At 36.4% G+C, this 15,322-nt stretch overlaps 1 protein-coding gene across 4 annotated transcripts in view; it reads left to right on the top strand.

Annotated features, from left to right (window-relative positions):
- Positions 1-15,322, top strand: part of KCNMB3 (potassium calcium-activated channel subfamily M regulatory beta subunit 3) — a 77,619-nt gene that overhangs the window by 21,293 nt on the left and 41,004 nt on the right. The gene's annotated exons all lie outside the window — the stretch shown is intronic.

The following is a 15,322-nucleotide window of genomic DNA, read 5'->3' as shown; positions in this document are numbered from 1 at the left end:
GTGAAAATAAAATAGCTTCATCTGATGCTTAAGTAACTTACTAAGGCATTCATTTTCAAACTTTAACTGCATCAGAATCACCAGGAGGTGATTGTTAAAATATAGAGGTCTGTGTTCTATCCCCAGAATTTCTAATTGGATAAATCTGAGCTGGAGCCTGAGTGGCTGCACTTCAAACAAGTTCTCAGGTGATGCTGCTGCTGCTGCCCCAGGATCACACTCTGAGAACCACTAGCCTAAGGCTTTCCCCACCCAACCCCACATTAGCCAAACAGTACAGTAATTCTCACTGTTGCATGAATAAATAGGCTGTAGCTTTCTCACCTGTGTGTTTCCACATGGTCTTCCACCTGCAGTTTCTTTCCTTTGTTTCTGTCTGAAAGATGAAACTCACAATTTATCTCTTCTATGAAATCTTTGATTTTCCCTAGCAGAGATCTCTGAATACTCTTCAGAGATTTTACAGTATTTGGTACATTAGCCCACTTATCAAAATACATTTACTGTGGAGCTAATGAAGCTTAAGCTTCAAATCCCCTCAATTGCATGAACCTCTTCTAAGATGAGGTACTTAATTTTGCATTCATAATTTTATGTTACTTTTCTTAAATTGGTTCCCCCAGTTTTCATAAGATTATGCCCTTACAAAATTTGGATTCACTCCTGTGTATCATATTGTCTCTCTACTCAGACTTTGAATTCTGGTTCAATTATATTCCGCTCTTTCCATCTCCCTGCTTTGCACAGTGTCTTGTATAGATCCTCAATAAAATATTTATTGCATGTCTATCTTATGTCCAGCACTGTACTAGGTACTGGGGATATGGCATGGATCAAGATGGACATGGTCCTTGCCCTGCTGGTCCTTACAGTAGAAAAGATAGGCAAGTGAACAGCACTGGAATGTGATGGCTAAATGCGAAGTAAACAAGAGTGTATGGGAGCTCATGACAGGTGCCTAGCTTGGTCTAGGGAGAATGGGGCAGGTAAAGAGTCTAGGAATTCAGCTTGTTGAATTAATTGATAAACTCTATCCTGGCCACCTAGCCTGATGACACTTGTGTAGACCTAACTGTGTGACATAGTCCTGATTCAGACATGAGGCAGCCGCATGCTGTAGTCTTACATCAGGGACCTCATATCCCCAGCTGAGACATCTGGATTCCATAATTCTGAGCTACCTACACAGCAGAGGTCTTCCAAACAGCCAGCCTAGTGCTTTTGAAACCAGCAAGCTCAGATCTGGCCAGCCAGTCAACCCACTCAGACACTTTGCTTCCTTATAATGGAACAGAGATGTCTTTTGGCTTCAAAAGACTTACCCTATTTCTCCTCTGAACCTAATCTCTGCGGGGTCTACCTTGACTCGGTATTAAGTCGAGTTCTCTGTTCAGCTATAGAACTTTTTCACTGAGTGTTCAATTTCTAATTGCTATCAGTCTGTATTTTTTCTGTAACGGGATGAATCAATGAATGTAATATCAGACTAGACTTTTTTGTTAGAATATTAATGATACCTTCTACAGTGTTTGTGTGGCCCTTTTCATTTTCTAGAGTACTGACTTTATTTCCAGCACCTGGGAATGAAGGTCAAGTGTTGTATCCATTTGATAGATTTGAACTCAGAAACTCATACCTGTGAAGATCCAAAGGCTAAAAACCCTGTTGAGGGAGATTGAGATTTATAGATGATGAAAAGAAGCATTTCCTCAGTGAATGGATATATTTGATGTCCCTTGGAAGAAAACTCATTGATAGTTTAGGTCTTTGGTGGCCATTAATGCTATTCAATGATATCCAGCTTCTGGTGCTTGCTACTCTCAGGCATACGGGCAATTTTACTCCCTGTTCCATTGGTAGCTAGGAAGAGCCATATGACTTGCTTTGGCCATCAGAATGTCAGTAGAAGAACTGTGTCTTACTTCTAGGTGGAGGCAATTTATTTCCAGTGCTTGCTTCTCTCACTTTCCCTTCCTCTGTCTGGAGAGCTGTCAGGGCACAAAGCAGACATGACATGAGCAAGAAACACTTGTTGTGTTAAGTTGATAAGCTTTTGGGACTCTTTGTTATTGAAGAATCACTTTTCATCACTGACTGATGCAAGGGCTAAATTTATACATTCATTCATCCAAGGCGTGAGTCTAAAATAAGGGACAGAATCTGTTAAAATCTATATTTTGTTAGTGTGCCTTTGGCGTTTAAATTCAATTATTCATTCATTTAACAAGCATTTGTGAAAGCCTGCTATTTACAAGCTACCTGTGGTAGCCACTATGGAGGGACAATACAAGAATATATTTTCAGTTACTTCAATAGTGGTCTTAACAGGCCACACTGAAAATCCATGTAAATCTGTTAGAATTGTAATTTTCTTGAAGTATTTTCATGTAGCAGTTCTCATGTCTTACACCAAGTGGTGCCACATACTAAATGGTAACCATGGGAGCTGCTTCTGATGATCAAGAAATTTCAGAGTTTACCTATTCCAAACTTTGACTGGCCTAAACTGAAAAAGCATTGCTTTTTCTGCTAGCAATGGGAGTCAAAAACCGGAAAGCATAATTATTTAAAGTGATCATAATTACAATAAAACACCACCTTCTGGAGGGAGTGGATTGGGACTCTCTGGTGTCTTCCGCAGTAGACTGTATGCTTTGTGAAGGCAAGAAATGAGTCTATGTTGTTGACTGCTAACCTCCAAAGCTACCCTAGCACAATGCTGACAGAGTGATCACCTAGTATTTATTGTATGAATGAAGCATAAAAGGAAGGGATACATTAAATCATCACCACAGTGTAAACATTTGTATAAGGTTTAGTCCGTTTTGTGTGTTCAAAGTATGTTTAAGAGCAAAGATTTACTTACTAGGCGTTCCTCTCATTTTCAATTTTCCTCCAAAATATGTTTTGAAATGTAAAATCTGTTTTGAAGTAGGAAAATTGGTGGGGGAGGGTGACACCAAAACAAGCTTAGCTTAGTTACCCTTAAAGCTACAAGAGTTTTAGGTACTTTGGAGCCATTAAGAAAAGAAAAAAAGATTTAAGGAGGAACATCAAAATGAATGTAGACCACAACTGTTCTGCCTTTCACAGATGTAAAATCCCTTTAAGAATTTTTAAGTGGATTATGTGTCATTGCTTTGCTCATAAAAATGATGAGGCTTGGTAGTTTATTTGGACAATAATCTCACTAAATTTATTATTTCCATGTTTAATCCGCATGCCTTTTGGATATTTTTCATGACTTTTTATCAACTTTCTAAATGTATATAAGAACAGAATAATAAACGTACCCTCATATGCTCATCATCCCATTTTCAATAGTTACCAAACCATACTTGTTTTATCTTTTCTTTTTTTCCTTTTGCTCTTCTGCCTTCCCTCCTTCTTTCCTTTCTTCTTTTTCTTTTTCAAGCATTTTGAGAAGAATCTCAGGTCATTTCAGTCTTACACAATTCTCTATAAAATATGGAGATTTTCTTACATAGACACATTTCATTTTCACACCTAACAGAAAGAACATTAACTCCTTAATATCATCAGAGACATAAATTTCTGTCTCACACATGTCTTTTTTTCAATTGGTTTGTTTAAAAAATATGATCCAAGCAAGGTCCGTAATCAAACCTACTTGTTATGTTTCTTTAGTTGCAATTAAGCTGGGAAAAAACCTCTTTCCACTTTTTTTCAGGTCAGTGACTGTAGAAGATGAATTTATGCTTTTTTACTTTCAAATGTTTTAAATTTTGTTACGAACAGAACTCCAAAGATTTACACTTTAAGGAATTTTGCATCCCTTAGTCTTTGCCAGCTTATAAAAAAGAAGGCAGAGTTACAAAACAAAATAACCAGGCTTATGGGGTAGGGGAGAGAAATTACTCTGTTTTTGTTATTTTATTTGGCTCTATAATATTAAACAGATTCAGAGATCTCATTTTCCAAGTAGAAACAAAACATTATTGAGTACAATTAAATTATTTCAGTCACATTTTCCTAGCTTAACACTATTAACACTTCTTGCTTCTTTGGCTGCTTTATTTTTCTCTCTGTAAGGACCTCTGAAAAATAAAGATTAAACAAAAATCAAGAAATCATTGAGACTGAGACTTCCAGTTCTTGATCTATGTATATCTTACTTTCTTCCTTATGAATGAAACTTTGACTTAAAACTGAAATGTGTCTAACTTAAAAGCTGTGCTTTCCAACCTCCCTTGAAGATAGAGATGGTATTAAGACTCAGATCTGGCCAAAGAGATGTAGGCACAGGTAGTTGTGAGGAGACATGAGGAAAGCTCCTTTTAAAAACGGAGATGAAACAGTTTCACTGAGAAAGAAATAGAGGTGGCCCTTAAACATATGAAAATTAAGTGCTCAAATTAATTCGTATTAATATAAATACAAATGAAAACTACCCTGAGCTGTCATTTCTATCTGATTGGCATAAATCCCAAAATTTGAGAGCAAGCTCTTTTGGAGAATTTGCAGGCAAACAAGCGATTTCATGAATGCAAAATGGTATACCACTGGGGAAGATTTTGGCAATACTAGCAAAATTACAGATAAATTTACCATTTGATTGGTAAATCCCACTTCTAGAAATTTATACTTAAAACACACCAGCTCAAATATGAAGTCACATATCTCAAGCTGTGTGTGTATGTTTTAGCCTTTTCCTGAGTTTTCTACATCGTACTTGATTGTTGAAGCAAAAATTATAACATGTAATTTGGTACTCATTGTATGTAGAGGAAATACATAAGATTATTGGATTTAAAAAGTGGAGAGAGTAAAGGCACCTACATAAAGTAAAGCTTCTACATTTTCCTTAAATTGATAAAACATTCATACCAATAGGCTATGGTAAATTGCATATATATGTTCTGATAAGTAGAGCAAATGCTCAGAAGACTCAATGCATTATACTAAAAAATATTTCAAATAAATCAAGATGGAATCCTAAGTGTCCACATAATCTACAGAGAGGTGAGAAAAGAGAAGCATAGGATTGAGAAACAGAGGAAACAAACAGAAAACAAATAATAAAGTGACCTACGTAAACCCTAACATATCAATAATTACTTTAAATGTAAGTGATCTAAATACATCATTAAAAGTCAGAGACTGGCAGTGTTGAGTAAACATTTTTTGATCCAGCAATAGCTGCTTATAGGAACTCACTTCAAATTCAATGGCATAGGTAGGCTGAAAATGGAAGAAAAAGTAAAATGCCAAATCCATGTCTATTTGATTTCTTTGCAAGCTTTTGCTAGTATTATTTACAGTGAGCAACATTTTTTACCAAATTTCTATGGAGACTGCAATTTCAAAATTATTTTTATTTTCTGCCAAATCCCTTGATCCATTTTAAAAAATCTTTTATTTTTCCAGCTTTTTTGAGATATAATTGATATTTAACATTGTGTAAGCTTAAGGTGTACAACGTGATGATCTGATGTACACGCATATCACGAAATGGTTACCGCAGTAAGATTAGCTAGCACATGGACTGCCACATATGGTTACCATTGTGTGTGTGTGTGTGTGTAGAAAGAACTTTTAAGATTTTTCTTTTAGCAAATTTCAAGTGTACAATAAAATATCATTAACTATAGTCACTGTGCTGTACATTAGATCCCCCAGACTTACTCATCTTATGAATGGAAGTTTGTGCCCTTTGCCCACCTTCGCCCATTTCCCTTACCATTTCCCCACTGGCTCTTGGAAACTATCAATCTGTTCTCTGTTTCTGTGAGTATTTCTTTTAGATTCCACATATAAGTGAGATCATATGGTATTTGTTTTTCTGTGGCTTATTTCACTTAGCATAACACACTCAAAACTCATCCATGTTATTGCAAATTACAGGATTTCTTTCTTTTTTATGACTGAAATATATATATAATATCATATATATATATATATGTATATGTATATCTCACAAAAATCTTTATCCATTCATCCACAGATGGACACTTAAGTTGTTTCCATGTCTTTGCTATTGCAAATAATGCTGCAGTAAACATAGGGGTGCAACTATCTCTTCAATGTAGTGATTTCACTTCTTTTGGGAATATACCCAGAAGTGGAATTATTGGATTGTATACTTTTAATTTTTTTGAGGAACCGCCATGCTATTTTCCATAGTGGCTGTGCAAATCTACATTCCCACTTACTTTTCTCCACATTCTTGCACTTGTTACTTCTTATCTTTTTGATAATAGCCACTCTAACAGATGTAAGGTGATATCTCATTGTGGTTTTGATTTACATTTCCATGGTGATTAGTGATGTTGAGCACATTTTCATATACCTGTTAGCTATCTACATATCTTATTTGGAAAAATACCTATTCAAGTCCTTTGCCCATTTTAAATTAGATTATTTGTTTCTTGCCATTGAGATGTATGAGTTCCTTATATAGTTTGGACAGTAACCCCTTTTCAGATAGATGGTCAAATCCTCCACTGTCTTGGGCCTCATTGGTTCTAACCGGTTCTTCTATCTTCTCTTTGTGGCTACTTCCTGAGATTTAAATAAGAGTAGTTGGTTTCTATTCAAGGAAACAGCAGAGGTATGATCCTGGGGACAACAGCCTTGGTAATAAAAAGGAAAGTTGCTTTTAGTCAGAGTGCTGGCAATCTGGTGGACTCAGTGTCCCCCAAAAACCATCTCTGAAGATTCTGCTCAGCCATGGGAGGGAAATGGGGATGTAATCTCAGTTGAGTAATCATTGAGATAGATGGTCAGAGTCATCGCTATCCCCCCTGACCCCTGTGTGCAGATTGTCCTAATCATCAGTGGCTTGAGCCTGCTCTTTGATGACTCAGGAAGACCTGGGAGACTTCAGTTTGTCTATAAACAAGAAGCAGGGGTGGGGATGGGGACTGCAGGGTCCTAGTTGGTATCACCCATACCATACTGTTTTGATTACTATATTTTTGTAATATAGTTTGAAGCAAGGAACTGTAATGCCTTCAGATTTGTTCTTCTCTCTGAAGATTGCTTTGGATATTCAGGGTCTTTTGTGGTTCCATACAAATCTTAGGACTGTTTTTCCCATTTCTGTGAAAAAAAAAAGCCATTGGAATTTTGATAGAGATTGCATTGAATCGAATCTATGGATGGCTTTGGGCAGTATGGGTGGACATTTTAACAATATTAATCCTTTTACCCATGAACATGTACTATCTTTCCATTTGTGGGTTTTTTTTTTTTCAATTTCTTTCATCAGTCTTACAGTTTTCAATGTATAGACCTTTCACTTTTGCTAAATTTATTTCTAAGTATTTTATTATTTTTGATGTTATTGTAAATGGGATTGTTTTCTTTGTTTTTCAAGTAGTTCATTGTTAGTGTATAGCCTAGCTAAAGGTTTGTCAATTTTGTTAATCCTTTCAAAGAATCAGCTCTCAGTTTTATTTGTCTTTTCTATTGTTTTCCTATCCTCTATTTCATTTATTTCTTCTCTAATGTTTATTATTTCCTTTCTAGTGCTGATTTTAGGCTTAGTTTGTTCTTCTTTTTATAGTTCCTCAAGGTGTACTGTTAGGTTGTTTATTTAGATGTTTCTTTTTTTTCTTAAGATAGGTAATTATAGCATAAACTTTCCTCTGAGAACTGCTTTTGTTGCATTCCACAAATTTTGATATGTTGTGTTTCCATTTTTGTTAGTCTCAAGATTTTTTTTTAATTTCTCATTTCTTTTTTGATCCATTGGTTTTTCAGGAATGTGTTGCTTAATTTCCACATATTTGTGAATTTTCCAGATTTCCTACTGTTGTTGATTTCTAGTTTCATACCATTATGTTGGAAAAGATACTTAGTGTAATCTCTACTTTCTTGAATTTGTTGATACTTGTTTCATGGCTTAACATATGATCTTATTCTAGAAAATGTTCCATGTGTGCCTGGGAAGCATGTGTATTCTTCTGTTGGATGGAATGTTCTGTATCTGTATTTACTTGATCTACAGTGTAGTTCAAACTTGTTTCTTTACTGAGTCTCTGTATAGATTATCTATCCACTGCTGAGAGTTAGATATTAAAGTCCCCAACTATTACTGTATTGCTGTTTATTTCTATTTTAGTTCAGTTAGTATTTGTTTTATACATTTAGGTGCTCTGATGTTGGGTGCATACATATTTAATATTGTTATATCTTCTTGATGAATTGGCCCTCATATCTTTATATAATGAGCATCTTTGTCTGTATTGGCCATTATTAACTTAGAGTGTATTTTAGCTAAAGTCTGTCCCTCCTTTTTTTGGTTACCATTTGCTTGGAATGTCTTTTTCCGTTTGTTCACTCTCAGCCTATGTGTGTCCTTTAAAGCTAAAGTGAAACTCTTGTAGGCAGCATATCATTGGATGTAATTTCTTTTATTCATTCATCCATTTCATGTCTTTTGATTAGAGAAATTAACCCAATTATTTTGAAAGTGATTATTGATGGGTAAGGACTTACTATTTCCATTTTGTCACTTCTTTTCTGTTTTATAGATCGTGTGTTTCTTGATCCCTCTCTTGCTGTCTTCCACTGTGATTTGATAAATTTTTATGGCAGTGTGCTTTGACTCCTTTATCATTATCTTCTCCATATCTACTTCAGGTTTTCCTTTGTGGTTACCATGAGGCTTATATAAAATACCATATAGGTGTAACATCCTATTTCAAGTGATAACAATTATTTAACTATTTAATTATTTATAGAATGTATGTCATGTGCCTCTGTTTATGCTACTCACTGGGAAATACAAAATTGAATAAAAGAAAGCCCCTACCCATGAGGACCTGATAGTCTTCTGGGTTAGACAAATGTTACCTGGCCTGGGAAGGGTAGGATAGTCAGGGCTTCTTGGAAAATAAGTAGGAGTCAACCATATGACAAAGAAAGGGAAGTTTTGTTGGCTGGAGAGAATGCATACACAAAGGAGATGAGAAACAACCAGTCTGGTATTTCTAGAATAAAGCATTCAATTTGAAGTTGGATGTGTTTTTAGACTGGAGAAATGGACAGCGACCAGGTTTGGGGATGGGGGGGTTGTCTTGGTAAGGACCTTTGACTTTATCCTGTAGCCAGTAGGAAGCCATTGGCAAGTGGTGGCATAATCATCAGATTTGCATTTTTGGGGGGAGGGTAATTAGGTTTATTTGTTGATTTATTTTTAGAGGAGATACTGGGGATTGAACCTAGGACCTTGTACATGCTAAGCATGCACTCTACCACTTGAGCTATACCCTCCTCACCTCAGATTTGCATTTTAATGGTGACTTCTAGCAATAACAGTATGGAATAAGGATTGCTTCCCAGGAGGTAGAGAGAAGAGTTAAAAGCTGTTGCATTATTCTAGATGGCAGATGATAAAGACTTTGAAATAAGACTGTAGTGTTAAGGACAGAGGAACAGAACAAATTCAAGAACTATTTAGGAGGTAAATTTGTCAGAACTTGATAATAAGAGGGTGTTTGGAGATGAAAAAGAGGAAATAGTATAGAATGAATTTCCAGTGTCTGGCTTGTGTGACTGATTAAATGGTAGATTAACTGGCATAGGGAGTGCAAGAGGGGGAGCAAGTGTGGTAGCAAAAGAGGATGAATTAAGTTTTGATTTTGTTGAACTTGACATACGATGGAGTTTGGTAGGCAGGTCTAACACTTTGTAGAAAGCCTTGGTCTGGAGATATATGCTCAGGATTCAGTGTCATGGCTTACATGCAGTGCATGGGAGATGCTATCTCAGATCTATTTATTGGTGGATTTTCTGCCATTAACCCTCTCAGGAGCCTGTTGCAAATGATAGAATTCTGATTTTAACAATTTTAGGCACTAGAGAATTGACTCATAGCAAGTGGGAAAAGGGGGATACAACTGTGGTCACCTCAGAGAGAGGGGTCAACAATATTTTAGAACCTGGGAAGAAGATATACAAGAGTTAACTAACCTAGCAGACCACAGAAAGCTGAATTCTGTTAATGTTCACCCGTCAGAGATCACCAGGAACACACCTAGAGTTCAACAATGTTATGTTTGTTTAGTTTTCTGCAGTGAGGGGGAACACACCCCAGAGGAATCCTGGAAGCATCTCAATAAGGGAGAATTGGGAAAGAATTCTTGGAGGGTTGAGTTTTTGCTGCCTGATTCTAAGGAGGGATCAGGGAAGTGAGGTACCATCTCTGGATGGGATGTGGTTGAGAAATCAGGGCATTTCAGCACTTGAATATCTCAGAAACCTTTTTTTCAGGAGACTGAAAGAACAAAACCAGACCGGAGATGTCATTGGTAACAAAACAGCAATCACTTAGAAGAAAAGATTATTAGTCATTTTTGCAGCTGTGGTATGGCCTTGTATAGAAATGCTGTTTATGTGACCTTGTCCATGTCCCTTGGAAACATTGTTTATGTTCTGTTAGGAATATCACAGTCTGATTGCCAGCAGGGCTGTTTTTCATTTTCTCAGATCTAACTGCCTGCAAGAGGGTAACTCCAAGGAGCAGGCCAGTTTTCACAGCAGAATCCTGGAAAGCCTCGAGTTAGATGCAACAGGCATGGGTATGAGTGAGACTGAAAATATGAGAAAGTCTGGATGAAAAAGAAAGTCTGCATGAGAAAGCAGTTAGGGCTTATTATGGATTGAACGTTTGTGTCCCCTCCAAAGTTGATATGTTAAAATCGTGACCCCTAATGTGATGTAATTAGGAGGTGGGGCCTTTGGGAGGTGATCAGGTCATGAGAGTGGAGCCCTCATGTATGGGATTGACCCCAGAGAGCTCCCTTGTCCCTTCCACCATGTGAGAACACAGTGTGAGAAGACAGCCATCTATGAACCAGGAAATAGGCTCTCACCAGACACCAAATTTGCTGGCATCTTGATCTTAGACTTCCCAGCCTCCAGAACTGTGAGAAATACATGTTTGTTGTTTAAAGCATTCAGTTTAGGGTATTTTTGTTATAGCAGCGTGAGTGGATTAAGACAAGTGTCTAGAATTTTTTCTCTTCTTTACATAGCCAGACTCCAACTCACTACCCCAATAGAAGATTGAAAGTTTACTCGTTAGAGAGGTTGAATTAGAGACTAGATTTGGAAATACGAGAAATAGCAAAGGGACAGAAGGTCCTACTGAGAGTGGGAGCTGAGGGAAAGTTTACAGAGTTAATGGTTAGACTCCAGCCTCTTTCCCACACACAGCTGTCAGAAGACTGATACTCAGGCTTAGTAATGGGATGGTTCATCTCTTGGGAAACTAGTTAATCCGAGGAAAAATACTTACAGATATTGGCAGTAGGGAAGGTGGACACCCAGGGCAACAGCTGGATCCCAGCCTGATCACCTTATGGTGAAATCCACACTTAGCTTCTAGCTAGCTTTTTCATGCCTTACTCTTAAATATGGACAGTATCCAAGAATCACATGAGATTTGGGGAAATCATTTAATCTGAAAGAGAAGATAAAACATTTTTAAAAATTTCAGAAGAAAAGAGATAATCCAAGGAACAGAAGATGATAGTGAGTCCATGAAATGAGGAAAGACTGCTCTAAAAATGAATATTCAGCAGTCAAGGAAGAGTTTTTGGAAAATAAAAAGGTATTGGTTAAATTAAAAAAAATAAAAATTTTTTAAAGTATAGTTGATTTGAAGTTTCGGGAGTATAACATAGTGATTCAATATTTTTATAGATTATACTCCCATTTAAAGTTATTATAAAATAATGGCTATGTTTCCATGTGCTATGCAAACAATTAAATTAATAGAAGCTTTAGGAGACAAAATTGAAGGCATCTCCTTCAAAGCAGGAAAAAAGAGAACTGAATAAGAAGAGAAAACATAAGGAAATAGGACCATTTGAGCAGGACCAATATCCAAATAAAGGAGTTCCAGAAAGACAGAAGATAGAAAAGAGAAGAAGTAATCAAGGGGAAAAAATATAAGATTTCTCAGAAGAGAAGGGCATGAGTCTCCAGATTGAAAGGTTTCCCTGAATGCCTAGCAAAATGAATGAAAACAAACAAACAAAAACAAAACAAAACAAAAACACCCTGAAACAAAAAGGGCATTGTGAGATTTTAGAATATTAGGGTTAAAGAGAGGATTCTGAAACTCTAGGGTTGGAGTGGGGAACAGATCACATACAAAGGAGAGGAAAGCTGGACCACAATAAAGCAATGCCTTCAAAATTCCATGGAAAAATGGAGTCCAATCTAGAATTCTGTAGCTACCATACTATCAATCAGATGTGAGGGTAGAACAGACAAGTAAGACTTCAGAATCCTTACTCCAGTGTGCTCTTTTCCAGAAAGCTCTGGAGCATGAAATCCATTAAAATAAGGGAGTGAATCAAGGAAGGAATATAGGGGCTCAGAAATAGGGAACACAACATATGAGAAAGCTGTGAATTCCCAGGATGATGGAAAAATAATTTCCAGAACACAGTATTGCAGTAGGCCTAGAATAAAAATAACCCAGATTAGAGCAGGAAGGCGGAGGGCTCCAGACATGTCTGCATTTAAAAATGAAGTAAGTAAATAGTTAACCCAGTAGAGTACCTGATATTTTTTTAAAGCATCAAGAGGAGATTTGCAGTTCTGGCCCAGAGCTTGAAATGAATTAGAAAATAAGCCAAATGTAGCATTTATTAACTCCACGGAAAATTAAGAGTGAGTAAAAAGGAAATGGCTCAGGTGGGAGTGATATGTATTTACAAAGTTGTTATAATAGAGATAATAGATATTTATTTAACCAAGAAAACCATGTAGAGGGGAGAGTGAGTGAGTATGTGTGTATGTGTGTTGAAGGGAAGTTGTTCCCTGGAAATAGATGGAAGTATAAGAGATCTGAACGTTTTTCATCAAGAGTAGAATGCCAGTAAAAGACAGCTGAATTTGAAAAGTGAAGTTTCCCTATAATCATGCTGTTTAAAAATACATAGGAAAAAATTAGCTTTTTTTTTTTTTTGAAAGGAGAAAGAAATACATAGGAAAGTGTCAGAGCCAAAAAAGTTGGATTGTCTTTTAGGGACAGAAACTGGGTATGAGGAAGGCTGAAGGAAGGGACTGCTGTTGTATAGTAGAAATCTAATAAAATGATTTAATTTAAAAATGTACATATATTACTTTGATATAAATAAAACATTGTTTTAAAAATCATAATAACTGAGAAAGGAAGGTGGATGGGTGGAAATGACTAGAACCATAAAACAGTTTCTCAATTTCTCTCCCTCCTGTTTCTCTCTGTGCATCTGACTCCTTTCCCTCACTGTGGATCAGTATGGGTGCTGAGTGAGAAGCGGCAGGTGGGGGGACTAGGGAGGGGCACAGCCAGCAGCAGACACATCCCAGGTAGAGATGGCTCCTACCAGTTCTCCACCAGGCTTGGCTAATTTAGAGCAAATAATTCTTCCAACTCCAGTTAGCATAAGAATGACTTATACTTTTCTCTCCATGGCTCTCTTCTGTGTCTGTGAAGACTAGTTTAGTGTCTTCAGGACCCTTTCTCCTTTGGATAGATCTTACACATTATTAATGCAGATATATGTGGTGATTATGGGAATATTTGTAAATAAATAAAGATTTTTACTTGCTTATATTTGCAGATATATTTCATTTTCAGAACAATTTGGAGCTTCATAATACTTTCCAGGGGTAGCAGTTATTTTTGGTGAGGAGATTAAAAAAATAGTAATGACTAGTATTCTTATACATATTAACAAAAGCTTATACTTATATGTGGTAGCACATCTATTTGGTATAGTGGTGCTCCTTTCTTGGCAGGAGTTGGTCTTTGCTACTCATCTGAGATCTTCTTATAAATGCAGAATCTCAGGCTCTAGAATGTGAGAATCCTTGTGTCAGAATCTGATTTAGTTAGTCTGGAGTCTGATTTTTTTCTTTTCTTTTCTTTTCTTTAGCTCTCCCAGGGACTGGATTGTTAACTAACAACCTGAGCAAATCCTAATTCTCTCCCTGCTTATTTAATATTTGTGACTGAGTTAACAAAAAGAGTTAGTGTCTCCTTTCCCAGGTTAGGGAAGTTTTCAGCTATTATGTCTTCAAATATGTTTTCTGCTTCTTTCTCTCTCTCCTCCTTGTCGGATCCCTAATCCCACTAATGCAAATATTAGTGTGCTTGATGTTGTCCCAGAGGTCTCTTAAACTGTCCTCATTTCTTTTCACTCTTTTTTCTGTTCAGCATCAATGATTTCTACCACTATACCTTCCATCTTCCTGATCCATTCCTCCTCTGTATCATTTAACCTATTATTCATTCCTTTTAGTGTACTTTTCGTTTCAGTTATTGTATTCTTCGTTTTTGTTTGGTTCTTCTTTTTATTTTCTATCTCTTTGTTAAAAATTTCTAACTTCTCATTCTGTTCATCTAGCCTTCTTGTGAATTCTTTGATCATTTTTACAATAATTACCTTGAACCCTTTCTCAGATAGATTGCCTTTCTCTATTTTGCTTAGTTCTTCTTCTGGCATTTAGTTCTATGCAATTTTAACATATAGATTCATGTGACCAACACTGCAATCAAGATTCAGAGCTATTCCATCACCATGAAGATCCCTGTGATTCCCCTGTACATTCACGCCCAACCCCTTCACTCTTGCTCCTCATCTCTAACCCCTGGCGACCACTAATCTGTTTTCTATCTCTATAATTTTTTTCATTTCAAGAATGTCATATAAATGAAATCATGCATATGTAACCTTTTGAGATTGGCTTTTTTTCCGCTCAGCATAATGCCCTTGAGTTCCATCCAAGTTGCTGCATATATCAGTAGATTGTTTTCATTGCCAAATGGTATTCCATGTTATAGAGATACTGTAGTTTGTTTAACCATTCAAGCATTGTGGAGAATTTTGCTTGTTTGCAGTTTGGGGCTATCTGAAAGGAATCTACTATGAATAATCACATATATAAATTGTGTAAAATATTTCAAAAATGCCCGGGCTCCAGACTAAGTAAATGAGGATCTCAGGAGTGAAGCCCAGGCATCAACAACTTTGAAAAGTTTCCCAGATAATTCTCATGTGCATCAAAGTTTTCTGAAAGTGCAAATTCTGAAAAAAATTACTTATTAGTAACAATGATTATTATGTACCTACCAATTCTAGACATCATTCTCTTTTAAACCTCTTAATAACCCTATGGAATATATATTATTATGCTCTCTTTACATATGTGAAGACTGAAGGGTGAGTGAAATGGATGAAGGTAGTAAAAAGGTATAAATTTCCTGTTATAAAAGAAATAAGTCCTAGGGATCTAATGTACAGCATGGTGACTATAGTTAATAATACTGTACTGTATGTTTGAAAGTTGCTAAGAC

Source organism: Vicugna pacos, chromosome 1, assembly GCF_048564905.1.
Source record: "Vicugna pacos chromosome 1, VicPac4, whole genome shotgun sequence".
NCBI lineage: Eukaryota > Metazoa > Chordata > Mammalia > Artiodactyla > Camelidae > Vicugna > Vicugna pacos.
Note: the sequence above shows the minus strand (reverse complement) of the source record. Positions and strands in the feature narration are given on the sequence as shown.